At 40.2% G+C, this 27,781-nt stretch overlaps 1 protein-coding gene and 1 pseudogene across 2 annotated transcripts in view; both read left to right on the top strand.

Annotated features, from left to right (window-relative positions):
- Positions 1 to 803: 803 nt before the first annotated feature.
- LOC139376516 (uncharacterized) lies at positions 804 to 23,013 on the top strand (annotated as a pseudogene).
- A 2,808-nt stretch (positions 23,014 to 25,821) lies between these two features.
- LOC139375789 (band 4.1-like protein 3) overlaps positions 25,822 to 27,781 on the top strand; it is a 97,251-nt gene continuing 95,291 nt past the window's right edge. The window contains exon 1 of one of the 2 annotated variants that reach the window (XM_071117647.1): positions 25,822 to 25,983. The gene's annotated coding sequence lies outside the window, so the exon portion shown is untranslated. The remainder of the gene's footprint in view (positions 25,984 to 27,781) is intronic. The other variant, XM_071117648.1, reaches the window with a different exon arrangement.

Here is a 27,781-nt window from a genome sequence, read left to right as displayed (position 1 = left end):
CTCTGTTTCTGCCTGTTTGTATCTGATATTATCATGTATCTGATATTATCATGTATCTGATATTATCATGTATCTCTGTTTCTGCCTGTTCCTATCTGATATTATCATGTATCTCTGTTTCTGTCTGTTCCTATCTGATATTATCATGTATCTGATATTATCATGTATCTCTGTTTCTGCCTGTTCCTATCTGATATTATCATGTATCTCTGTTTCTGCCTGTTCCTATCTGATATTATCATGTATCTCTGTTTCTGCCTGTTCCTATCTGATATTATCATGTATCTCTGTTTCTGCCTGTTCCTATCTGATATTATCATGTATCTCTGTTTCTGTCTGTTTGTATCTGATATTATCATGTATCTCTGTTTCTGTCTGTTTGTATCTGATATTATCATGTATCTCTGTTTCTGCCTGTTTGTATCTGATATTATCATGTATCTCTGTCTATGAAACAGGATTCTGCAGTCATTTATTTACCCAACAGTGACAGATTCATCTGATTTCTTAGATATTTTTTTGTTGTTGATGCGTTTTGTTTTTGAAAATCTGTTTTGAAATAATATCATATCAAGTATTTATCATTTATATCAAGATATCCCTCAATTAATACTAGAATGGTTGTAGGTATGAAGTCATCATTTCGGGGGATGTACTGAGAAACTACTGTAAATGTAACAAAGAGTCTTCATCGACACGGCCGACTGACCTCCCTGTTTTCCCCCTCTCCCCTCCCTCTCCTCAGTCCTCTTCTCCCAGGTTGATTGACAAGCCCGTCCTCTAATCAAATCGAATCGTCGACCATGATTGCAACAGGGGGCCTCCTGCGTATAAACCGGCGCCAGGACTCCCAGCACTCTAAGAACCAAGCTGAGAACAAGAGGAAGAGGAAACAAGCCAAGAGAAAGAAGAACGATGTAGTGGTGGTGGGTAGCATGATGTACTACAGTACCCATCATGCTCTGTACTACAATACCCATCATGCCCTGTGTATTGTATTTAGTTTAGAACGATGTGGTGGTGGGTAGCGTGATGTACTACAATACCCATAATGCTTTGTGTATTGTATCTAGTTTAGAACAATGTCCTGGTGATGGGTAGCATGATGGACTACAGTACCCATGATGCTTTGTATATTGCATCTAGTTTAGAACGATGTGGTGGTGATGGGTAGCATGATGGACTACAGTACCCATGATGCTTTGTATATTGCATCTGGTTTAGAACGATGTGGTGGTGGTGGGTAGCATGATGGACTAAACTGGAGAAGTGAAAAATCTTCTTTAGCTTTTAATTTTCTCGATTTCAAAAGGCACAACCTAGATTCGAGCCAATGCGTAGTTCAGCACAACGCGACCCGATGACGTGTTTCTGCGCATGAGCTTAGCTAGCTCACGTCACCAAGACATCGCCTACAAGTGTGATCAGGGATTTCTATAGGAGAAGCAGTTTCTAGGCATCTTCATACTTAACCATCTTTGACAATGTGGTGGGGGTTGGTCGCATGGTGTACTAAACTACATTACCCATAATGCTTGGCGTATTAAGAATTCAGCCATAGCAGAAGAATTATACAGTTGTTTGAAGTACAGTAGACCAATATAGCTACTACCATAGGTGTCAAAGCGGTGTGCTGAAAAACCTTGGTAGAGCATGGGTGAAGATAGGGCAACTCATTTTAATTCCCTGGCTTTTTTTCATCTTTTATCCAGCCTTACTTCTCAGTTCTGACTTAAAACAAGAGCTGTGTTGGAATACCCATACTACAATACTGTATACCACATATTAATGAGTATATACTACATTCTGTATACTATTAGTTCATTTTAGTGTACAGTAAATGAACGGTATCCTTTCAGTTGAGCGTACTAGAACTTCGCCTGTCTACCGGAAGTTGATGCTGTTGCTATGCAACCTCTTGATAGCTTGTTAGCATAACAAATAACAAATGACTAGCTAAAAATGTTACGATTTCGAGTGTGTTCAGAAATTCAATCTGGGGTGCCAGAGTGTACTCTGGGCGTTTGTAAATCCAGAGCGTTGTCAGATTGTCCATTTGTAAATTCAGAGCGTTTCACTATCTGAGCATTCAGAGCGCACACTGATACTGGACGCATTCAAAGGCAGTCAAGCACCCAAGCTAACTGGCTCACTGGCTCACTCGCTCACTCTGACCATTTTACTCGCCCTATCAGAGCTGGTTAGGCTGTTTTCGTGTTATCAAATCAAATCCAATGTTATTTGTCACATGCACCAAATACAACAGGTGTAGTAGACCTTACAGTGAAATGCTGAATACAACAGGTGTAGTAGACCTTACAGTGAAATGCTGAATACAACAGGTGTAGTAGACCTTACAGTGAAATGCTGAATACAACAGGTGTAGTAGACCTCACAGTGAAATGCTGAATACAACAGGTGTAGTAGACCTTACAGTGAAATGCTGAATACAACAGGTGTAGTAGACCTCACAGTGAAATGCTGAATACAACAGGTGTAGTAGACCTCACAGTGAAATGCTGAATACAACAGGTGTAGTAGACCTCACAGTGAAATGCTGAATACAACAGGTGTAGTAGACCTTACAGTGAAATGCTGAATACAACAGGTGTAGTAGATTTTACAGTGAAATGCTTACTTACAAACCCTTAACCAACAATGCAGTTTTTAGAAAATACCTACAAAAAGTAAGATAACAATAGCGAGACTATATACAGGGGGGTACCGCTACAGAGACAATGTGCGGGGGTACCGGTGTCGAAGTAATTGAGGTAATATGTACATGTAGGTAGAGTTATTAAAATGACTATGCATAGATAATAACAGAGAGCAGCAGCATAGAAGAGGGGGGGGATACAAATAGTCTGGAAAGCTATTTGATTGGGTGATCAGGAGTCTTATGGCTTGGGTTTAGAGTCTGTTAAGAAGCCTCTTGGACCTAGACTTGGCGCTCCGGTACCACTTTCCATGCAGTAGCAGAGAGAACAGTCTATGACTAGGGTGGCTGGAGTCTGACAATTTTTAGGGCCTTCCTCTGACACCGCCTGGTATAGAGGTCCTGGATGGCAGGAAGCAATTTACTTTACTGACACCGGCCATATTCACTGGGTATTGAGAGTTTGTAAATTAATCAGTTATTCTGCGCGAGAGTGCTCTGAAATCTATATACCACTTAGCTAAAAAATGATGTGAGTAATCAAGTCAATAAACGTTGGGTTTCACAGTGCTGTAATGCTATGTGGTCCATAAGGATAGAGTAGCTAACATACCGGTACATACTGCTGTAATGCTATGTGGTCCATAAGGATAGAGTAGCTAACATACCGGTACATACTGCTGTAATGCTATGTGGTCCATAAGGATAGAGTAGCTAACATACTGGTACATACTGCTGTAATGCTATGTGGTCCATAAGGATAGAGTAGCTAACATACCGGTACATACTGCTGTAATGCTATGTGGTCCATAAGGATAGAGTAGCTAACATACCGGTACATACTGCTGTAATGCTATGTGGTCCATAAGGATAGAGTAGCTAACATACTGGTACATACTGCTGTAATGCTATGTGGTCCATAAGGATAGAGTAGCTAACATACTGGTACATACTGCTGTAATGCTATGTCGTCCATAAGGACAGAGTAGCTAACATACAGCTGTAATGCTATGTGGTCCATAAGGATAGAGTAGCTAACATACTGGTACATACAGCTGTAATGCTATGTGGTCCATAAGGATAGAGTAGCTAACATACTGCTGTAATGCTATGTGGTCCATAAGGATAGAGTAGCTAACATACTGCTGTAATGCTATGTGGTCCATAAGGATAGAGTAGCTAACATACTGGTACATACTGCTGTAATGCTATGTGGTCCATAAGGATAGAGTAGCTAACATACTGGTACATACTGCTGTAATGCTATGTGGTCCATAAGGATAGAGTAGCTAACATACCGGTACATACTGCTGTAATGCTATGTGGTCCATAAGGATAGAGTAGCTAACATACTGGTACATACTGCTGTAATGCTATGTGGTCCATAAGGATAGAGTAGCTAACATACTGGTACATACTGCTGTAATGCTATGTGGTCCATAAGGATAGAGTAGCTAACATACTGCTGTAATGCTATGTGGTCCATAAGGATAGAGTAGCTAACATACTGCTGTAATGCTATGTGGTCCATAAGGATAGAGTAGCTAACATACTGCTGTAATGCTATGTGGTCCATAAGGATAGAGTAGCTAACATACTGCTGTAATGCTATGTGGTCCATAAGGATAGAGTAGCTAACATACTGGTACATACTGCTGTAATGCTATGTGTTCCATTAGGATAGCGTAGCTAACATACTGCTGTAATGCTATGTGGTCCATAAGGATAGAGTAGCTAACATACTGGTACATACTGCTGTAATGCTATGTGGTCCATAAGGATAGAGTAGCTAACATACTGCTGTAATGCTATATGGTCCATAAGGATAGAGTAGCTAACATACTGGTACATACTGCTGTAATGCTATGTGGTCCATAAGGATAGAGTAGCTAACATACTGGTACATACTGCTGTAATGCTATGTGGTCCATAAGGATAGAGTAGCTAACATACTGGTACATACTGCTGTAATGCTATGTGGTCCATAAGGATAGAGTAGCTAACATACTGGTACATACTGCTGTAATGCTATGTGGTCCATAAGGATAGAGTAGCTAACATACTGGTACATACTGCTGTAATGCTATGTGGTCCATAAGGATAGAGTAGCTAACATACTGGTACATACTGCTGTAATGCTATGTGATCCATAAGGATAGAGTAGCTAACATACTGGTGCATACTGCTGTAATGCTATGTGGTCCATAAGGATAGAGTAGCTAACATACTGGTACATACTGCTGTAATGCTATGTGGTCCATAAGGATAGAGTAGCTAACATACTGCTGTAATGATATGTGGTCCGTAAGGATATAGTAGCTAACATACTGGTACATACTGCTGTAATGCTATGTGGTCCATAAGGATAGAGTAGCTAACATACTGGTACATACTGCTGTAATGCTATGTGGTCCATAAGGATAGAGTAGCTAACATACTGCTGTAATGCTATGTGGTCCATAAGGATAGAGTAGCTAACATACTGCTGTAATGCTATGTGGTCCATAAGGATAGAGTAGCTAACATACTGGTACATACTGCTGTAATGCTATGTGGTCCATAAGGATAGAGTAGCTATCATACTGGTACATACTGCTGTAATGCTATGTGGTCCATAAGGATAGAGTAGCTAACATACTGGTACATACTGCTGTAATGCTATGTGGTCCATAAGGATAGAGTAGCTAACATACTGCTGTAATGTCATGTGGTCCATAAGGATAGAGTAGCTAACATACTGGTACATACTGCTGTAATGCTATGTGGTCCATAAGGATAGAGTAGCTAACATACTGGTACATACTGCTGTAATGCTATGTGGTCCATAAGGATAGAGTAGCTAACATACTGCTGTAATGCTATGTGGTCCATAAGGATAGAGTAGCTAACATACTGGTACATACTGCTGTAATGCTATGTGGTCCATAAGGATAGAGTAGCTAACATACTGCTGTAATGCTATGTGGTTCATAAGGATAGAGTAGCTAACATACTGGTACATACTGCTGTAATGCTATGTGGTCCATAAGGATAGAGTAGCTAACATACTGCTGTAATGCTATGTGGTCCATAAGGATAGAGTAGCTAACATACTGGTACATACTGCTGTAATGCTATGTGGTCCATAAGGATAGAGTAGCTAACATACTGCTGTAATGCTATGTGGTCCATAAGGATAGAGTAGCTAACATACTGGTACATACTGCTGTAATGCTATGTGGTCCATAAGGACAGAGTAGCTAACATACAGCTGTAATGCTATGTGGTCCATAAGGATAGAGTAGCTAACATACTGGTACATACTGCTGTAATGCTATGTGGTCCATAAGGATAGAGTAGCTAACATACCGGTACATACTGCTGTAATGCTATGTGGTCCATAAGGATAGAGTAGCTAACATACCGGTACATACTGCTGTAATGCTATGTGGTCCATAAGGATAGAGTAGCTAACATACTGGTACATACTGCTGTAATGCTATGTGGTCCATAAGGATAGAGTAGCTAACATACCGGTACATACTGCTGTAATGCTATGTGGTCCATAAGGATAGAGTAGCTAACATACCGGTACATACTGCTGTAATGCTATGTGGTCCATAAGGATAGAGTAGCTAACATACTGGTACATACTGCTGTAATGCTATGTGGTCCATAAGGATAGAGTAGCTAACATACTGGTACATACTGCTGTAATGCTATGTCGTCCATAAGGACAGAGTAGCTAACATACAGCTGTAATGCTATGTGGTCCATAAGGATAGAGTAGCTAACATACTGGTACATACAGCTGTAATGCTATGTGGTCCATAAGGATAGAGTAGCTAACATACTGCTGTAATGCTATGTGGTCCATAAGGATAGAGTAGCTAACATACTGCTGTAATGCTATGTGGTCCATAAGGATAGAGTAGCTAACATACTGGTACATACTGCTGTAATGCTATGTGGTCCATAAGGATAGAGTAGCTAACATACTGGTACATACTGCTGTAATGCTATGTGGTCCATAAGGATAGAGTAGCTAACATACCGGTACATACTGCTGTAATGCTATGTGGTCCATAAGGATAGAGTAGCTAACATACCGGTACATACTGCTGTAATGCTATGTGGTCCATAAGGATAGAGTAGCTAACATACTGGTACATACTGCTGTAATGCTATGTGGTCCATAAGGATAGAGTAGCTAACATACTGGTACATACTGCTGTAATGCTATGTGGTCCATAAGGATAGAGTAGCTAACATACTGCTGTAATGCTATGTGGTCCATAAGGATAGAGTAGCTAACATACTGCTGTAATGCTATGTGGTCCATAAGGATAGAGTAGCTAACATACTGCTGTAATGCTATGTGGTCCATAAGGATAGAGTAGCTAACATACTGCTGTAATGCTATGTGGTCCATAAGGATAGAGTAGCTAACATACTGGTACATACTGCTGTAATGCTATGTGTTCCATTAGGATAGCGTAGCTAACATACTGCTGTAATGCTATGTGGTCCATAAGGATAGAGTAGCTAACATACTGGTACATACTGCTGTAATGCTATGTGGTCCATAAGGATAGAGTAGCTAACATACTGCTGTAATGCTATATGGTCCATAAGGATAGAGTAGCTAACATACTGGTACATACTGCTGTAATGCTATGTGGTCCATAAGGATAGAGTAGCTAACATACTGGTACATACTGCTGTAATGCTATGTGGTCCATAAGGATAGAGTAGCTAACATACTGGTACATACTGCTGTAATGCTATGTGGTCCATAAGGATAGAGTAGCTAACATACTGGTACATACTGCTGTAATGCTATGTGGTCCATAAGGATAGAGTAGCTAACATACTGGTACATACTGCTGTAATGCTATGTGGTCCATAAGGATAGAGTAGCTAACATACTGGTACATACTGCTGTAATGCTATGTGATCCATAAGGATAGAGTAGCTAACATACTGGTGCATACTGCTGTAATGCTATGTGGTCCATAAGGATAGAGTAGCTAACATACTGGTACATACTGCTGTAATGCTATGTGGTCCATAAGGATAGAGTAGCTAACATACTGCTGTAATGATATGTGGTCCGTAAGGATATAGTAGCTAACATACTGGTACATACTGCTGTAATGCTATGTGGTCCATAAGGATAGAGTAGCTAACATACTGGTACATACTGCTGTAATGCTATGTGGTCCATAAGGATAGAGTAGCTAACATACTGCTGTAATGCTATGTGGTCCATAAGGATAGAGTAGCTAACATACTGCTGTAATGCTATGTGGTCCATAAGGATAGAGTAGCTAACATACTGGTACATACTGCTGTAATGCTATGTGGTCCATAAGGATAGAGTAGCTATCATACTGGTACATACTGCTGTAATGCTATGTGGTCCATAAGGATAGAGTAGCTAACATACTGGTACATACTGCTGTAATGCTATGTGGTCCATAAGGATAGAGTAGCTAACATACTGCTGTAATGTCATGTGGTCCATAAGGATAGAGTAGCTAACATACTGGTACATACTGCTGTAATGCTATGTGGTCCATAAGGATAGAGTAGCTAACATACTGGTACATACTGCTGTAATGCTATGTGGTCCATAAGGATAGAGTAGCTAACATACTGCTGTAATGCTATGTGGTCCATAAGGATAGAGTAGCTAACATACTGGTACATACTGCTGTAATGCTATGTGGTCCATAAGGATAGAGTAGCTAACATACTGCTGTAATGCTATGTGGTTCATAAGGATAGAGTAGCTAACATACTGGTACATACTGCTGTAATGCTATGTGGTCCATAAGGATAGAGTAGCTAACATACTGCTGTAATGCTATGTGGTCCATAAGGATAGAGTAGCTAACGAACCGGTACATACTGCTGTAATGCTATGTGGTCCATAAGGATAGAGTAGCTAACATACTGCTGTAATGCTATGTGGCCCATAAGGATATAGTAGCTAACATACTGCTGTAATGCTATGTGGTCCATAAGGATAGAGTAGCTAACATACTGGTACATACTGCTGTAATGCTATGTGGTCCATAAGGATAGAGTAGCTAACATACTGGTACATACTGCTGTAATGCTATGTGGTCCATAAGGATATAGTAGCTAACATACTGGTACATACTGCTGTAATGCTATATGGTCCATAAGGATAGAGTAGCTAACATACCGGTACATACTGCTGTAATGCTATGTGGTCCATAAGGATAGAGTAGCTAACATACTGGTACATACTGCTGTAATGCTATGTGGTCCATAAGGATAGAGTAGCTAACATACCGGTACATACTGCTGTAATGCTATGTGGTCCATAAGGATAGAGTAGCTAACATACTGCTGTAATGCTATGTGGTCCATAAGGATAGAGTAGCTAACATACTGGTACATACTGCTGTAATGCTATGTGGTCCATAAGGATAGAGTAGCTAACATACTGGTACATACTGCTGTAATGCTTTGTGGTCCATAAGGATAGAGTAGCTAACATACTGGTACATACTGCTGTAATGCTATGTGGTCCATAAGGATAGAGTAGCTAACATACTGGTACATACTGCTGTAATGCTATGTGGTCCATAAGGATAGAGTAGCTAACATACTGCTGTAATGCTATGTGGTCCATAAGGATAGAGTAGCTAACATACTGCTGTAATGCTATGTGGTCCATAAGGATAGAGTAGCTAACATACTGCTGTAATGCTATGTGGTCCATAAGGATAGAGTAGCTAACATACTGCTGTAATGCTATATGGTCCATAAGGATAGAGTAGCTAACATACTGGTACATACTGCTGTAATGCTATGTGGTCCATAAGGATAGAGTAGCTAACATACTGGTACATACTGCTGTAATGCTATGTGGTCCATAAGGATAGAGTAGCTAACATACTGGTACATACTGCTGTAATGCTATGTGGTCCATAAGGATAGAGTAGCTAACATACTGGTACATACTGCTGTAATGCTATGTGGTCCATAAGGATAGAGTAGCTAACATACTGGTACATACTGCTGTAATGCTATGTGGTCCATAAGGACAGAGTAGCTAACATACTGGTACATACTGCTGTAATGCTATGTGGTCCATAAGGACAGAGTAGCTAACATACAGCTGTAATGCTATGTGGTCCATAAGGATAGAGTAGCTAACATACTGGTACATACTGCTGTAATGCTATGTGGTCAATAAGGATAGAGTAGCTAACATACTGGTACATACTGCTGTAATGCTATGTGGTCCATAAGGATAGAGTAGCTAACATACTGGTACATACTGCTGTAATGCTATGTGGTCCATAAGGATAGAGTAGCTAACATACTGGTACATACTGCTGTAATGCTATGTGGTCCATAAGGACAGAGTAGCTAACATACAGCTGTAATGCTATGTGGTCCATAAGGATAGAGTAGCTAACATACTGGTACATACTGCTGTAATGCTATGTGGTCCATAAGGATAGAGTAGCTAACATACTGCTGTAATGCTATGTGGTCCATAAGGATAGAGTAGCTAACATACTGCTGTAATGCTATGTGGTCCATAAGGATAGAGTAGCTAACATACTGCTGTAATGCTATGTGGTCCATAAGGATAGAGTAGCTAACATACTGCTGTAATGCTATGTGGTCCATAAGGATAGAGTAGCTAACATACTGGTACATACTGCTGTAATGCTATGTGTTCCATTAGGATAGAGTAGCTAACATACTGGTACATACTGCTGTAATGCTATGTGGTCCATAAGGATAGCATAGCTAACATACTGCTGTAATGCTATGTGGTCCATAAGGATAGAGTAGCTAACATACTGGTACATACTGCTGTAATGCTATGTGGTCCATAAGGATAGAGTAGCTAACATACTGCTGTAATGCTATATGGTCCATAAGGATAGAGTAGCTAACATACTGGTACATACTGCTGTAATGCTATGTGGTCCATAAGGATAGAGTAGCTAACATACTGGTACATACTGTTGTAATGCTATGTGGTCCATAAGGATAGAGTAGCTAACATACTGGTACATACTGCTGTAATGCTATGTGGTCCATAAGGATAGAGTAGCTAACATACTGGTACATACTGCTGTAATGCTATGTGGTCCATAAGGATAGAGTAGCTAACATACTGGTACATACTGCTGTAATGCTATATGGTCCATAAGGATAGAGTAGCTAACATACTGGTACATACTGCTGTAATGCTATGTGGTCCATAAGGATAGAGTAGCTAACATACTGCTGTAATGCTATGTGGTCCATAAGGATAGAGTAGCTAACATACTGGTACATACTGCTGTAATGCTATGTGGTCCATAAGGATAGAGTAGCTAACATACTGGTACATACTGCTGTAATGCTATGTGGTCCATAAGGACAGAGTAGCTAACATACAGCTGTAATGCTATGTGGTCCATAAGGATAGAGTAGCTAACATACTGGTACATACTGCTGTAATGCTATGTGGTCCATAAGGATAGAGTAGCTAACATACTGCTGTAATGCTATGTGGTCCATAAGGATAGAGTAGCTAACATACTGCTGTAATGCTATGTGGTCCATAAGGATAGAGTAGCTAACATACTGGTACATACTGCTGTAATGCTATGTGGTCCATAAGGATAGAGTAGCTAACATACCGGTACATACTGCTGTAATGCTATGTGGTCCATAAGGATAGAGTAGCTAACATACCGGTACATACTGCTGTAATGCTATGTGGTCCATAAGGATAGAGTAGCTAACATACCGGTACATACTGCTGTAATGCTATGTGGTCCATAAGGATAGAGTAGCTAACATACTGGTACATACTGCTGTAATGCTATGTGGTCCATAAGGATAGAGTAGCTAACATACTGGTACATACTGCTGTAATGCTATGTGGTCCATAAGGACAGAGTAGCTAACATACAGCTGTAATGCTATGTGGTCCATAAGGATAGAGTAGCTAACATACTGGTACATACTGCTGTAATGCTATGTGGTCCATAAGGATAGAGTAGCTAACATACTGCTGTAATGCTATGTGGTCCATAAGGATAGAGTAGCTAACATACTGCTGTAATGCTATGTGGTCCATAAGGATAGAGTAGCTAACATACTGCTGTAATGCTATGTGGTCCATAAGGATAGAGTAGCTAACATACTGCTGTAATGCTATATGGTCCATAAGGATAGAGTAGCTAACATACTGGTACATACTGCTGTAATGCTACGTGGTCCATAAGGATAGAGTAGCTAACATACTGGTACATACTGCTGTAATGCTATGTGGTCCATAAGGATAGAGTAGCTAACATACTGGTACATACTGCTGTAATGCTATGTGGTCCATAAGGATAGCGTAGCTAACATACTGCTGTAATGCTATGTGGTCCATAAGGATAGAGTAGCTAACATACTGGTACATACTGCTGTAATGCTATGTGGTCCATAAGGATAGAGTAGCTAACATACCGGTACATACTGCTGTAATGCTATGTGGTCCATAAGGATAGAGTAGCTAACATACCGGTACATACTGCTGTAATGCTATGTGGTCCATAAGGATAGAGTAGCTAACATACCGGTACATACTGCTGTAATGCTATGTGGTCCATAAGGATAGAGTAGCTAACATACTGGTACATACTGCTGTAATGCTATGTGGTCCATAAGGATAGAGTAGCTAACATACTGGTACATACTGCTGTAATGCTATGTGGTCCATAAGGACAGAGTAGCTAACATACAGCTGTAATGCTATGTGGTCCATAAGGATAGAGTAGCTAACATACTGGTACATACTGCTGTAATGCTATGTGGTCCATAAGGATAGAGTAGCTAACATACTGCTGTAATGCTATGTGGTCCATAAGGATAGAGTAGCTAACATACTGCTGTAATGCTATGTGGTCCATAAGGATAGAGTAGCTAACATACTGCTGTAATGCTATGTGGTCCATAAGGATAGAGTAGCTAACATACTGCTGTAATGCTATGTGGTCCATAAGGATAGAGTAGCTAACATACTGGTACATACTGCTGTAATGCTACGTGGTCCATAAGGATAGAGTAGCTAACATACTGGTACATACTGCTGTAATGCTATGTGGTCCATAAGGATAGAGTAGCTAACATACTGGTACATACTGCTGTAATGCTATGTGGTCCATAAGGATAGCGTAGCTAACATACTGCTGTAATGCTATGTGGTCCATAAGGATAGAGTAGCTAACATACTGGTACATACTGCTGTAATGCTATGTGGTCCATAAGGATAAAGTAGCTAACATACTGGTACATACTGCTGTAATGCTATGTGGTCCATAAGGATAGAGTAGCTAACATACTGGTACATACTGCTGTAATGCTATGTGGTCCATAAGGATAGAGTAGCTAACATACTGGTACATACTGCTGTAATGCTATGTGGTCCATAAGGATAGAGTAGCTAACATACTGGTACATACTGCTGTAATGCTATGTGGTCCATAAGGATAGAGTAGCTAACATACTGGTACATACTGCTGTAATGCTATATGGTCCATAAGGATAGAGTAGCTAACATACTGGTACATACTGCTGTAATGCTATTTGGTCCATAAGGATAGAGTAGCTAACATACTGCTGTAATGATATGTGGTCCGTAAGGATATAGTAGCTAACATACTGGTACATACTGCTGTAATGCTATGTGGTCCATAAGGATAGAGTAGCTAACATACTGGTACATACTGCTGTAATGCTATATGGTCCATAAGGATAGAGTAGCTAACATACTGGTACATACTGCTGTAATGCTATGTGGTCCATAAGGATAGAGTAGCTAACATACTGCTGTAATGCTATGTTGTCCATAAGGATAGAGTAGCTAACATACTGCTGTAATGCTATGTGGTCCATAAGGATAGAGTAGCTAACATACTGGTACATACTGCTGTAATGCTATGTGGTCCATAAGGATAGAGTAGCTAACATACTGGTACATACTGCTGTAATGCTATGTGGTCCATAAGGATAGAAGAGTAGCTAACATACCGGTACATACTGCTGTAATGCTATGTGGTCCATAAGGATAGAGTAGCTAACATACTGGTACATACTGCTGTAATGCTATGTGGTCCATAAGGATAGAGTAGCTAACATACTGGTACATACTGCTGTAATGCTATGTGGTCCATAAGGATAGAGTAGCTAACATACTGGTACATACTGCTGTAATGCTATGTGGTCCATAAGGATAGAGTAGCTAACATACTGGTACATACTGCTGTAATGCTATGTGGTCCATAAGGATAGAGTAGCTAACATACTGCTGTAATGTCATGTGGTCCATAAGGATAGAGTAGCTAACATACTGGTACATACTGCTGTAATGCTATGTGGCCCATAAGGATAGAGTAGCTAACATACTGCTGTAATGCTATGTGGTCCATAAGGATAGAGTAGCTAACATACTGGTACATACTGCTGTAATGCTATGTGGTCCATAAGGATAGAGTAGCTAACATACTGGTACATACTGCTGTAATGCTATGTGGTCCATAAGGATAGAGTAGCTAACATACCGGTACATACTGCTGTAATGCTATGTGGTCCATAAGGATAGAGTAGCTAACATACCGGTACATACTGCTGTAATGCTATGTGGTCCATAAGGATAGAGTAGCTAACATACTGGTACATACTGCTGTAATGCTATGTGGTCCATAAGGATAGAGTAGCTAACATACTGGTACATACTGCTGTAATGCTATGTGGTCCATAAGGATAGAGTATCTAACATACTGGTACATACTGCTGTAATGCTATTTGGTCCATAAGGATAGAGTAGCTAACATACTGGTACATACTGCTGTAATGCTATGTGGTCCATAAGGATAGAGTAGCTAACATACTGGTACATACTGCTGTAATGCTATGTGGTCCATAAGGATAGAGTAGCTAACATACTGGTACATACTGCTGTAATGCTATGTGGTCCATAAGGATAGAGTAGCTAACATACTGGTACATACTGCTGTAATGATATGTGGTCCATAAGGATAGAGTAGCTAACATACTGCTGTAATGCTATGTGGTCCATAAGGATAGAGTAGCTAACATACTGGTACATACTGCTGTAATGCTATGTGGTCCATAAGGATAGAGTAGCTAACATACTGGTACATACTGCTGTAATGCTATGTGGTCCATAAGGATAGAGTAGCTAACATACCGGTACATACTGCTGTAATGCTATGTGGTCCATAAGGATAGAGTAGCTAACATACCGGTACATACTGCTGTAATGCTATGTGGTCCATAAGGATAGAGTAGCTAACATACCGGTACATACTGCTGTAATGCTATGTGGTCCATAAGGATAGAGTAGCTAACATACTGGTACATACTGCTGTAATGCTATGTGGTCCATAAGGATAGAGTAGCTAACATACTGGTACATACTGCTGTAATGCTATGTGGTCCATAAGGATAGAGTAGCTAACATACTGGTACATACTGCTGTAATGGTCCATACAGTAGACCTGTAGTGGCTGGTAGTGAGCCATGGAGTGGTCCATAAGGATAGAGTAGCTAACAAATTGTCAGCCAACCATAACGTGTAACATAACTGATTTGAAAAGTCATTATTTTATCACATTACTCAACATTCTCTTAACATTTTGTCCTAATTAGTTAAAGCAATGAATTAGTATCCGCTTCTCGTCAGACTTCGGCTGCATATTTTCCTCCATTTTCTGAAGAAATGCATTATGGGCCCTTAAAAGCATGGAAATAGTGTCCACTGCTTGTACACGTCATATTGTGGCAAATTTAGTACGACATCCGGGAACTTTTGGCTCACTAACTACATCATACTATGACCAATAAGCATACTAACTATATCCATACTAACTATATCCATACTAACTATATCCACACTAACTATATCCATACTAACTATATCCATACTAACTATATCCATCCTAACTATATCCATACTAACTATATCCATACTAACTATATCCACACTAACTATATCCACACTAACTATATCCACACTAACTATATCCATACTAACTATATCCATACTAACTATATCCATACTAACTATATCCACACTAACTATATCCACACTAACTATATCCATAATAACTATATCCATACTAACTATATCCATACTAACTATATCCATCCTAACTATATCCATACTAACTATATCCATCCTAACTATATCCATACTAACTATATCCACACTAACTATACCCATACTATGACCAATAAGCATACTAACTATATCCATACTATGACCAATAAGCATACTAACTATATCCATACTAACTATATCCATACTATAACCAATAAGCATACTAACTATATCCATACTAACTATATCCATACTAACTATATCCATACTATAACCAATAAGCATACTAACTATATCCACACTAACTATATCCACACTAACTATATCCATACTAACTATATCCACACTAACTATATCCACACTAACTATATCCACACGAACTATATCCATACTAACTATATCCATACTAACTATATCCACACTAACTATATCCATACTAACTATATCCATACTAACTATATCCACACTAACTATATCCATACTAACTATATCCATACTAACTATATCCATACTAACTATATCCACACTAACTATATCCATACTAACTATATCCACACTAACTATATCCACACTAACTATATCCATACTAACTATATCCATACTAACTATATCCACACTAACTATACCCATACTATGACCAATAAGCATACTAACTATATCCATACTATGACCAATAAGCATACTAACTATATCCATACTATGACCAATAAGCATACTAACTATATCCATACTATAACCAATAAGCATACTAACTATATCCACACTAACTATATCCACACTAACTATATCCATACTAACTATATCCACACTAACTATATCCACACTAACTATATCCATACTAACTATATCCACACTAACTATATCCATACTAACTATATCCACACTAACTATATCCACACTAACTATATCCATACTAACTATATCCATACTAACTATATCCATACTAACTATATCCACACTAACTATATCCATACTAACTATATCCATACTAACTATATCCATACTAACTATATCCACACTAACTATATCCATACTAACTATATCCACACTAACTATATCCACACTAACTATATCCATACTAACTATATCCATACTAACTATATCCATACTAACTATATCCATACTATAACCAATAAGCATACTAACTATATCCATACTAACTATATCCACACTAACTATATCCACACTAACTATATCCATACTAACTATATCCACACTAACTATATCCATACTAACTATATCCATACTAACTATATCCATACTAACTATATCCACACTAACTATATCCACACTAACTATATCCATACTAACTATATCCACACTAACTATATCCATACTAACTATATCCACACTAACTATATCCATACTAACTATATCCACACTAACTATATCCACACTAACTATATCCATACTAACTATATCCACACTAACTATATCCATACTAACTATATCCACACTAACTATATCCATACTAACTATATCCACACTAACTATATCCACACTAACTATATCCATACTAACTATATCCACACTAACTATATCCATACTAACTATATCCATACTAACTATATCCATACTAACTATATCCACACTAACTATATCCACACTAACTATATCCATACTATAACCAATAAGCATACTAACTATATCCATACTAACTATATCTATACTAACTATATCCATACTAACTATATCCATACTAATTATATCCACACTAACTATATCCACACTAACTATATCCATACTAACTATATCCATACTATAACCAATAAGCATACTAACTATATCCACACTAACTATATCCATACTAACTATATCCATACTATAACCAATAAGCATACTAACTATATCCATACTAACTATATCCATACTAACTATATCCACACTAACTATATCCACACTAACTATATCCATACTAACTATATCCATACTAACTATATCCATACTATGACCAATAAGCATTCTAACTATATCCATACTATGACCAATAAGCATTCTAACTATATCCATACTATGACCAATAAGCATACTAATTATATCCACACTAACTATATCCACACTAACTATATCCATACTATGACCAATAAGCATACTAACTATATCCATACTAACTATATCCATACTAACTATATCCACACTAACTATATCCACACTAACTATATCCATACTAACTATATCCATACTAACTATATCCATACTAACTATATCCATACTAACTATATCCATACTAACTATATCCACACTAACTATATCCATACTAACTATATCCATACTAACTATATCCATACTATGACCAATAAGCATACTAACTATATCCATACTATGACCAATAAGCATACTAACTATATCCATACTAACTATATCCATACTAACTATATCCATACTAACTATATCCACACTAACTATATCCATACTAACTATATCCATACTAACTATATCCATACTATGACCAATAAGCATTCTAACTATATCCATACTATAACCAATAAGCATACTAACTATATCCATACTAACTATATCCATACTATGACCAATAAGCATACTAACTATATCCATACTATGACCAATAAGCATACTAACTATATCCATACTAACTATATCCATACTATGACCAATAAGCACACGACATACTCAATTCACCTCACAAATAGTACAGCTAGTATGAGAATGCAAAACACAGCTCTAGTTTCTGTGTTAAAATCTATGTTTATCCTAGACAATACATTCCTGAACTCTATTATAATGATGTCATGTCTGTCTCCTTACGAATCCAGGTGAAGGGGAAACTCAACCTGTGTTCCCCGCCTGGGCTGGTGGCCACGGTGGGACTGGTGGTGTTGATGGTTGGGATAGTCATGGCTGTACTGGGCTACTGGCCACATGAAGGCCACAGCCAGGGGTATGCATCCGGGGAGGAGAGGAGAGACAACGGCAGGATGAGCTACTCCAAGAGCTCCCTGGTGTCTGTCACCTGGAGCGATAATAAGGACAACAACACAGCCAGCCAGACTGTTGGGGAGTTGACCAACCACACTGTTGGGGAGTTGACCAACCACACTGTTGGGGAGTTGACCAACCACACTGTTGGGGAGTTGACCAACCAGACTGTTGGGGAGTTGACCAACCAGACTGTTGAGGAGTTGACCAACCAGACTGTTGGGGAGTTGACCAACCACACTGTTGGGGAGTTGACCAACCAGACTGTTGAGGAGTTGACCAACCAGACTGTTGAGGAGTTGACCAACCAGACTGTTGAGGAGTTGACCAACCAGACTGTTGGGGAGTTGACCAACCAAACTTTTGAGAAGTTGACCAACCAGACTGTTGAGGAGTTGACCAACCACACTTTTGAGGAGTTGACCAACCAGACTGTTGAGGAGTTGACCAACCAAACTTTTGAGGAGTTGACCAACCACACTGTTGGGGAGTTGACCAACCAGACTAGTGTTGTTGTCAATGAAAGTTTATATGTACTTGTATCGGTATCTACCCCTCCTCCTCCTATACCCTCAGGTAGGTTATTGTATCTGGTAATGGTAGTGTATCGGTATCTACCCCTCCTCCTCCTATACCCTCAGGTAGGTTATTGTATCTGGTAATGGTAGTGTATCGGTGTCTACCCCTCCTCCTCCTATACCCTCAGGTAGGTTATTGTATCTGGTAATGGTAGTGTATCGGTATCTACCCCTCCTCCTCCTATACCCTCAGGTAGGTTATTGTATCTGGTAATGGTAGTGTATCGGTATCTACCCCTCCTCCTCTTATACCCTCAGGTAGGTTATTGTATCTGGTAATGGTAGTGTATCGGTATCTACCCCTCCTCCTCCTATACCCTCAGGTAGGTTATTGTATCTGGTAATGGTAGTGTATCGGTATCTACCCCTCCTCCTCCTATACCCTCAGGTAGGTTATTGTATCTGGTAATGGTAGTGTATCGGTATCTACCCCTCCTCCTCCTATACCCTCAGGTAGGTTATTGTATCTGGTAATGGTAGTGTATCGGTATCTACCCCTCCTCCTCCTATACCCTCAGGTAGGTTATTTTTTACTAAGATATTTGTACTTACAAGACAAATCATTCATTGTGTTGTTCATTCTGTCTGCTTTGCAAAGATCCTCTCGCTCTTATCTTGGTCAGGTCATTATTGTAAAAGAAAAGGTGTTCTCAGTGACTAACTTGCTTAAATAAGGGGTAGTCATTTTTCTCCCCCCTCCATCTTCTTCCCATCCTTCAGGTGGGTTGCTCTCTGAGTTCTTGGACAACTATCTGTCCTCAGACCACCTGAAGGTGTTCGGGCCCTTAGTCATGGGGATAGGCATATTTATCTTCATCTGTGCAAACGCCGTGCTTCACGAGAACAGAGACAAGAAGACCAAAGTCATCAACCTTAGAGATATCTACTCCACGTCATCGACCTCCACAGCACACGGACCAAGGAATACTCGCCGAGTAACGGACTGGTCCACTACGTGCAGTCCAGAGGTAGTGTTGATTTACAGTGGCAAGATAAAAAAAAGGGGTTCTACCTGGAACCAAGAAGGGTTTTACCTGGAACCATAAAGGGTTCTACCTGGAACCATAAAGGGTTCTACCTGGAAGCATAAAGGGTTCTACCTGGAAGCATAAAGGGTTCTACCTGGAAGCATAAAGGGTTCTACCTGGAACCAAAAATGATTCTACCTGGAACCATAAAGGGTTCTACCTGGAACCATAAAGGGTTCTACCTGGAACCAAAAAGGGTTCTTTAAAATGGTTCTCCTATGGGGAAAGTCGAAGAACCCTTTTAGATTATAGATAGCAGCTTATTTTCTAAGAGTGAATAGCTGTTGTTTTTAATGGTACAGAATAATGTATAGAATTACAGTGGCAAGGAAAAGGTGTGTGAACCCTCAGGAATTACCTGGATTTCTGCATAAATATGACATAACATGTGATCTGATCTTCATCTAAGTCACAACAACAGACAAACACAGCGTGCTTAAACTAATAACACACAAATTATTGTATTTTTCTTGTCTATATTGAATACATAATTTAAACATTCACATTGTAGGTTGGAAAAAGTATGTGAACCCCTAGGCTAATGACTTCTCCAAAAGCTAATTGGAGTCAGGAGTCAGCTAACCTGAAATCAATGAGACGAGATTGGAAATTTTGGTTAGAGCTGCCATGTCCCATAAAGAACACTCACAAAATTTGAATTTGCTATTCACAAGAAGCGTTGCCTGATGTGAACCATGCCTCGAACAAAAGAGATCTCAGAAGACCTGAGATTAAAAGTTGTTGCCCTACATAAAGCTGGAAAGGGTTACAAAAGTATCTCTAACACGGTGTGTTCATTAAAGACATGAAAACGTATAATTGTTTATGTTATTAGTTTAAAGCAGACTGTGTTTGTCTGTTGTTGTGACTTAGATAAAGATCAGATAACATTTTATGACCAATTTATGTAGAAATCCAGGTAATTCTAAAAGGTTCACATACCTTTTTCTTCCCACTGTTTACTCAGGGTCTTTCAACCCCGGTGGAAGGCTAGAGCTTGGTGGCAGCTCCTGGCTTGCCAACACCGGGTCCGGCCACCAGGGGGAGTCCGTCAGCACTGAGCAGCAGTCCAGACGACCGTCGATTGCTGGGAGGCAGCGTAGCTGGTCTAGAGACAACCAGACATTCACAGACACTGTCTACAGTATCTACAGGGACCAGAAGTGCAGGTACTGTATATGATACAGTTTCTATAGCCTCGTTTGACAGTCCTGATCACGCGAGATCACTGTCTGTTTCTCTAGATGCGTGAAGAAAAATAGAATGTGACCTCGCATGATCAGGATGGTTGAACAAGCGTACATTGTATATGTTGCAAAATAACTTACATGTACGTTTTCTAATCTTATCTAATCAGGTGTTCGGAGCAGGTGCCCTACCCCAGTCAGTGGGACTCCAAGCCGGCCTCGCACCCCAGGCAGTGGGACTCAGAGCAGGCCTCACTCCCCAGTCAGTGGGACTCCAAGCCGGCCTCGCACCCCAGGCAGTGGGACTCAGAGCAGGCCTCGCACCCCAGGCAGTGGGACTCAGAGCAGGCCTCGCGCCCCAGGCAGTGGGACTCAGAGCAGGCCTCACACCCCAGGCAGTGGGACTCAGAGCAGGCCTCGGTCCCCAGGCAGTGGGACTCAGAGCAGGCCCTGCTCCCCAGGCAGTGGGACTCAGAGCAGGCCTCGCACCCCAGGCAGTGGGACTCAGAGCAGGCCTCGCACCCCAGGCAGTAGGACTCAGAGCAGGCCTCGTACCCCAGGCAGTGGGACTCAGAGCAGGCCTCGTACCCCAGGCAGTGGGACTCAGAGCAGGCCTAGTACTTTATTGAAAATGGGATCGAGGAAGAGCAGGTAGCAGGCTATAGTCTGGGCACTAAAGAGAAGGATGCTTCAAGAAGGGGCTCGTTGAAGGATAACTTCAGGAGGAGCTCGACGTCATTGACTCCCCAGGAGTTAACAGAGGGTCTAGCAATTACCCTTACTGAACACCAGGAAGGCGCTACAGGGACAGACCCTCACCCCACAGGGCTCCCAACTATCCCCTTCCTCCCACTCATGTCTCCAGGGTGATGATGGAGATGGGGTCTCGTCTGTCACCCAACTCCCTCTCCAGTCTCCAGCCCGGGGGAGGGGGACCTGTCCAGGTTGGCACTACAATGCAGCCTCACTGTAATCGTCTGTCTTCCAAGGCAGCAGGGCCCGGCGGCTCAGCTGTCCACGTCTGGAGAGGTCGAACAGTAAGCGATACATCAAACTGGAAACCATGGGCGGAGAGTCCTTCGAGGCAGTGGATGTAGCAACTTCCTGTGTGCCCGACTCGAATCAGGAAGAGGAAAGGGAAGTAGCAGTCGTTCAGGGAGAAGAAGAAGAAGAAAAAGGAGGGGGAGTAACAGTCACCTTTAGCTCTTCTTGATCTGAACTCTGGATACTGTAATCCCCAGCTCTTCAACAGAGGAACCCTAAATAGTTCTGCCTCGGCATGTTATCATTTAGATGGATATGAATAGGAAAATACAGGGCTCAAACCCCATCTAGAATCAAGGTGTGGCTTAAGGGAACTCAGGAGATCAGAGGAGAGGGTGTGATCAGAGTGGCTCCCAGTTCTTCAACAGATATGACATGTCTTGTCATGTTATTCTTTCCCATGTGTTTGGGATTGAGGTTTTTACTGTAGCTGTACACAGTTGATGGCAATAGAACATGGACACTGCTATATTTTTTATATTACCTTTATTTAACTAGGCAAGTCAGTTAAGAACAAATTATTATTTTCAATGACGGCCCTAGGAACAGTTCAGGGGCAGAGCGACAGATTTGTACCTTGTCAGCTCGGGTTTGAACTTGCAACCTTCCGGTTATTAGTCCAACGCTCTAACCACTAGGCTACCCTGCCGCCCCAATGTATGTATATATATATATATAAATAAAATATATATATATAAAATAAATAAAAAATTTAGGTCTGAAAGCCATGGACACTGTTGGCTTTCAGATCACCAACATGAGGTGAACCACACCAACAAATCAATATCTAGGTCAAAGTATTCCAATGTTTTTTTTCAATGTAACAAATGCAATAATTTGTCTCGATAAAAAAATGTAGATATTATTTGTAAAAAATAAAATACCTATAGTAGAATTATATTGTTCTGAAATGTTCCTATGAGACACGTCAAGTGTAGATTTAATGAAACTGTGACACAAAATAAAGCTTTAGTTTAAGAAATAGTTTCTAGGTGTTTCTATGTGCCAGAAATGGAATCTCAGGTAGAATATCGTTCAGGTTTTGTGACGAGTTGAGGTGAAAATTAGGTTTCGACTGTTGGATGTATGTTTAATTATGAATAAATAAAGTGGGCTCTAATGTAGATGGCCTGATACATTTAGCTGACCCCCCCCCTCCCTTGTACATGCTGTACCAAAATAGAAATATTGACATTATTCACACACTCTATTCAATGAAAATCTAGTCAGTGAAAATGGTATTCTAAGCCACACGTCTCTACATCAGTCTAACATGGCCATCTAGTGGTGAAAATGTGTTATTGCTTTTTTTTCTGTCAGCCTCAATGTATTTTATGAAGCGCTCCTTCCTGTGGGTGTGCTTTGACCAGGGGATGGGGTCCCCCCCAAATTCTGAAATAGCATCCCCCCCCCCCCCCCCTCCCCCCCAGTTTTATCATTGGAATGTGATACGAAATGTGTCAAGGCTTTAGGACGACGAGGACGCCTCCGACTGGTCATGTAAGCTGTTTGGAATGTTTATCAGACTGGATTTAAAAATAATAATAATAATGTCCCCCCCACTTCTAAACACTAAAAGTTGCACCCCTGTCTTTAACCAATTACTTTTACCAATTACTTTAACCAATGTTTGAAATTAATGGGCAAACAATTGAAACCAAGAGAGGTGGCGATAGAGCAGTCGGAACGTTCCGTAGTAGTAGCAAAGATGGTAACAGTATGAAGATAGACTAAAACAAGCTTTTCCAATAGAAATCCTTGATCACACTTGTAGGCACTTTTCTGAGCTAAACTGACCAACAGATGCACCTCCAACAACACATAAAAACTCACATAACACTGCCCCAATTTCTCTCTCAACTGTGTAAGGGATTTTTTTTTTCACGCCTCCCCAAGAGTGCTTGTTAAGAGAGACGCATCGCTGCGGCGCCCCACAAACATTCTGTCCCCCACAAAAGAATCGTACATAAATCATGTAGCAGATATAGGATAAGGTAGAAAGAGAATGTGGCCTTTTCTGTAGCTTACAGGCTGGAGATAAAATGGATGACATTGTAATGAGACAGACACATTTTTAAATCATGCCGGTTTCTCCGATAGAGAAACCTAAATGGCGCCCAATCAGGTCAGAATAAAATAGACAATATGGAATGGACAATCAGGCCACCCACAGCTGCCATCCAGGAGATTCATCCCGTGTGCTAAATTGTCATGATCAGTGTTTTCAAGTTTGTATCTGTATCAATTTGACATGGCGAAAAAAAAAAATAGTTCTCATTTCACGCTGTGTAAATGTAACCGATGTGAAATGGCTAGCTAGTTAGCGGTGGTGCGTGCTAACTGAGACCTTGAAGTAGTTGTTCCCCCTGTGCTCTGCAAGGGCAGTGACTTTTGTGGAGCGATGGGTAACGATGCTTCGTGGGTGTCAGTTGTTGATGTGTGCAGAAGGTCCATGGTTCGAGCCCGGGGCGAGGAGACGGTCTGAACTTATACTGTTACACAAACTCATTGCAAATAGGCTAAACAGGATAAATATAATAATATATATAATATACTTCTGATAAAGTTGGGTAACTGATATTCAGAGCTTAAATAGCCACATGGATTAGTCACAGGAATCAGGACTAATAAAGCCAATGCAATGGCCTGTTTTACAAATGTTGTCCTTACCACATTGCATTCATATAATTCCATTGTGGGCTGACATGGTAGACTCAGATTTTTATCAGGTTTGGACCAGCCTTGATTTGAACCAAAACATATATGTCTATAAGTGACGTCTTTTCACCTTTCATTCAGAACCGAAAATGAACCTGAATTCAACGTCTGGAAAATATATATATATATTTTAGACGTATTTTTAACGTCCTTTTTCTTATTGGGACTATTCTATTAGGGAGCCGAAATTGTTTTGTCAGCGAAGGGCGGCAGAATGGTCAGCTACATGTATTGAAAAGTCTTTGGGTCTAATGGTCGTCTTGCACCGAACTGGCACTCCTTCGATATAACGTTTTTTTTTAAACGAAAATAAATTAAAACGTGTCAAGTTTGTCACTTTTATTAGGTTTGAGTAATAACATGATCGGAATCTAAATTGTGCCTTTAGATTATGAGAAAATTAACAACCAAAGAATATATTTTTTTTACTTCTTGAAACCCCAAATCCCGTCCTGGTCCGTTTGGTCTGTTTCGCAAAAGCGTTCCCGGAAATCTCGCGATGTTGCGCCTCTGGGTTTAAAAACTCTGTGGTCGTAGTGCCTGTGAAAACCTTCCCACCCGAAGCAAGTTAGTTGTGAAGAAAACGAATCTGCGATCAGCGTCGCACAGTCGGAAATCCTTCTCCTTTAGGACAGTCTTGTCACATCTGTGGTCGCGAAAGAGTTGTGCGAGGATTTCTGAGAAGAACACGAGTCAGGTAACGTGCTTTTAGTTTGAGATAATGTGTGTGTTGTTGTTTTTTTTCATGGGACAGAATCAAATCTGGTAAAGTGTATTTTGTTAGAAGGAGCGACAGTTTTGAAACGTGCTGATCTGACTGATTTGAGCCAGATGTTGCAGACCATAAATTGACTTGTCAAAATGTGTTGTGCCCTTTCATCTAGAGACTAAAAGCACGTTATGATTCAGCACCAAAACGACATTTCGGGAATAAATACGATCATTTTGAGAAACAAATATGAGACTGCATATTTCACCACGTGTCAACGTTTTGAATATATATATGTATCCCAAAATACAACTATTAGGCTGCGGTTATTTGGTATATGTGAAAATGTGACCCCGTGATCGCACTCTGTCGCAGGACACATTTCACAAAAAAAAATACTATTCTTTCTGCTTTTTTTTTTGTGCCTAAACTCTTCCCAAACCGACTGTCCATGCACTCAGTTTGACAATGAATGATCGAGGTGTTTTTTTGTTGAGGTTTTTATAGCAAGATCAATACATTTTGTAAATAGTGCACACATTCAATACTGCGGTGGTGAACAGGGGTACAATACATGGTGATATTCAGCGCGGGAGTTATTAACAGAATAGTTTTTGTCCTTCAACATGTCTGGACCTGTCTGTCTGGGACCTGTCTGTCTGCGACCTGTCTGTCTGCTACTGGCAACTGGCATGGTGAGTACCACAGCAATATACTCCATGTAGCCTCAGGTTTTTATTTATTTTACAATCATTTTGCATTTAATCTTGCCCATAACATTGTTCTCTCAACAAACGAAGATACTGTACACACTCTTAACATATTCTTCTCATCACCAGTTGAATTGAAACGCCGTGCTAAACATCAAGATATTACACTGATGATTTTAGTGAACGACAGTTCCAGGAACTAATCATACCAGACACATTATTATCTTGGTAGGCAGAATAAATACTCTGGTATATGGCATCTGATAACCCAAGCTTGTCCTGTGATTGTGACATCACATCAGATTGATATCAGCACTTTTAACAGAATTCCTTCACATTAGACCTTCCTGAATTCACCTCCTTGTTTAAATTGCTGATCAAGCTCATCTTGTTTTCCTGTACAGACACACACACACACACACACAGACACGCTCATCTGACCGAGAGCAGATATCTTCGTATGCAACAGATGGGTTTAGGTTTGGAAAGGGGAAGTGTATTCAGTCTGTTCTCATGTGATGTTTTCTACTTGTTTCTGGAGAGTGTCTGAGGACTGAAGAAGTTACGTAACTAAGTTGCTGACCGTAGATAGAAAACAGTCATAGGTCTATGTCAATGGTGCTGACTATATCTGCTGACAGTGAACTAGCGCCGACTGATCCTATTGGTTGTGGTACATATGTACGTGACTTTATCATCATAATGGTTTTCAATTATGGGTGTAGTTTTGATTCAAAATGGGGCAGTATGTATGTTATTTTGTTGTCTCCTTCTTTTTCACTATGAGCAATGGTCAGTGGTTGAAAATGGGGTTTATAAACTAGAAATATAGAAGGGAAAATAAATAAATAGCGTCTATCTTTTGGCCTAAACAGTGGAGGCTGGCAGGAAAGGAATAGTATCAAACGCATGTTTTTAATCTGTTTGATTCCATTCACTTCATTCCAGCCATTATCATGAGCCGTCCTCCCCTCAGCAGCCTCCACGGTTTAGGCGATAGGAGCCGGGTAAAGTCCATGGAACGTCACATTTATTGTTTTGCCAGTGATAGTTAACTTACTATTGAGACCTACTGT

The sequence above is a fragment of the Oncorhynchus clarkii genome, chromosome 20, assembly GCF_045791955.1.
Source record: "Oncorhynchus clarkii lewisi isolate Uvic-CL-2024 chromosome 20, UVic_Ocla_1.0, whole genome shotgun sequence".
NCBI classification, from domain to species: Eukaryota; Metazoa; Chordata; class Actinopteri; order Salmoniformes; family Salmonidae; genus Oncorhynchus; species Oncorhynchus clarkii.
This window is presented reverse-complemented; position numbering and strand designations above follow the sequence as displayed.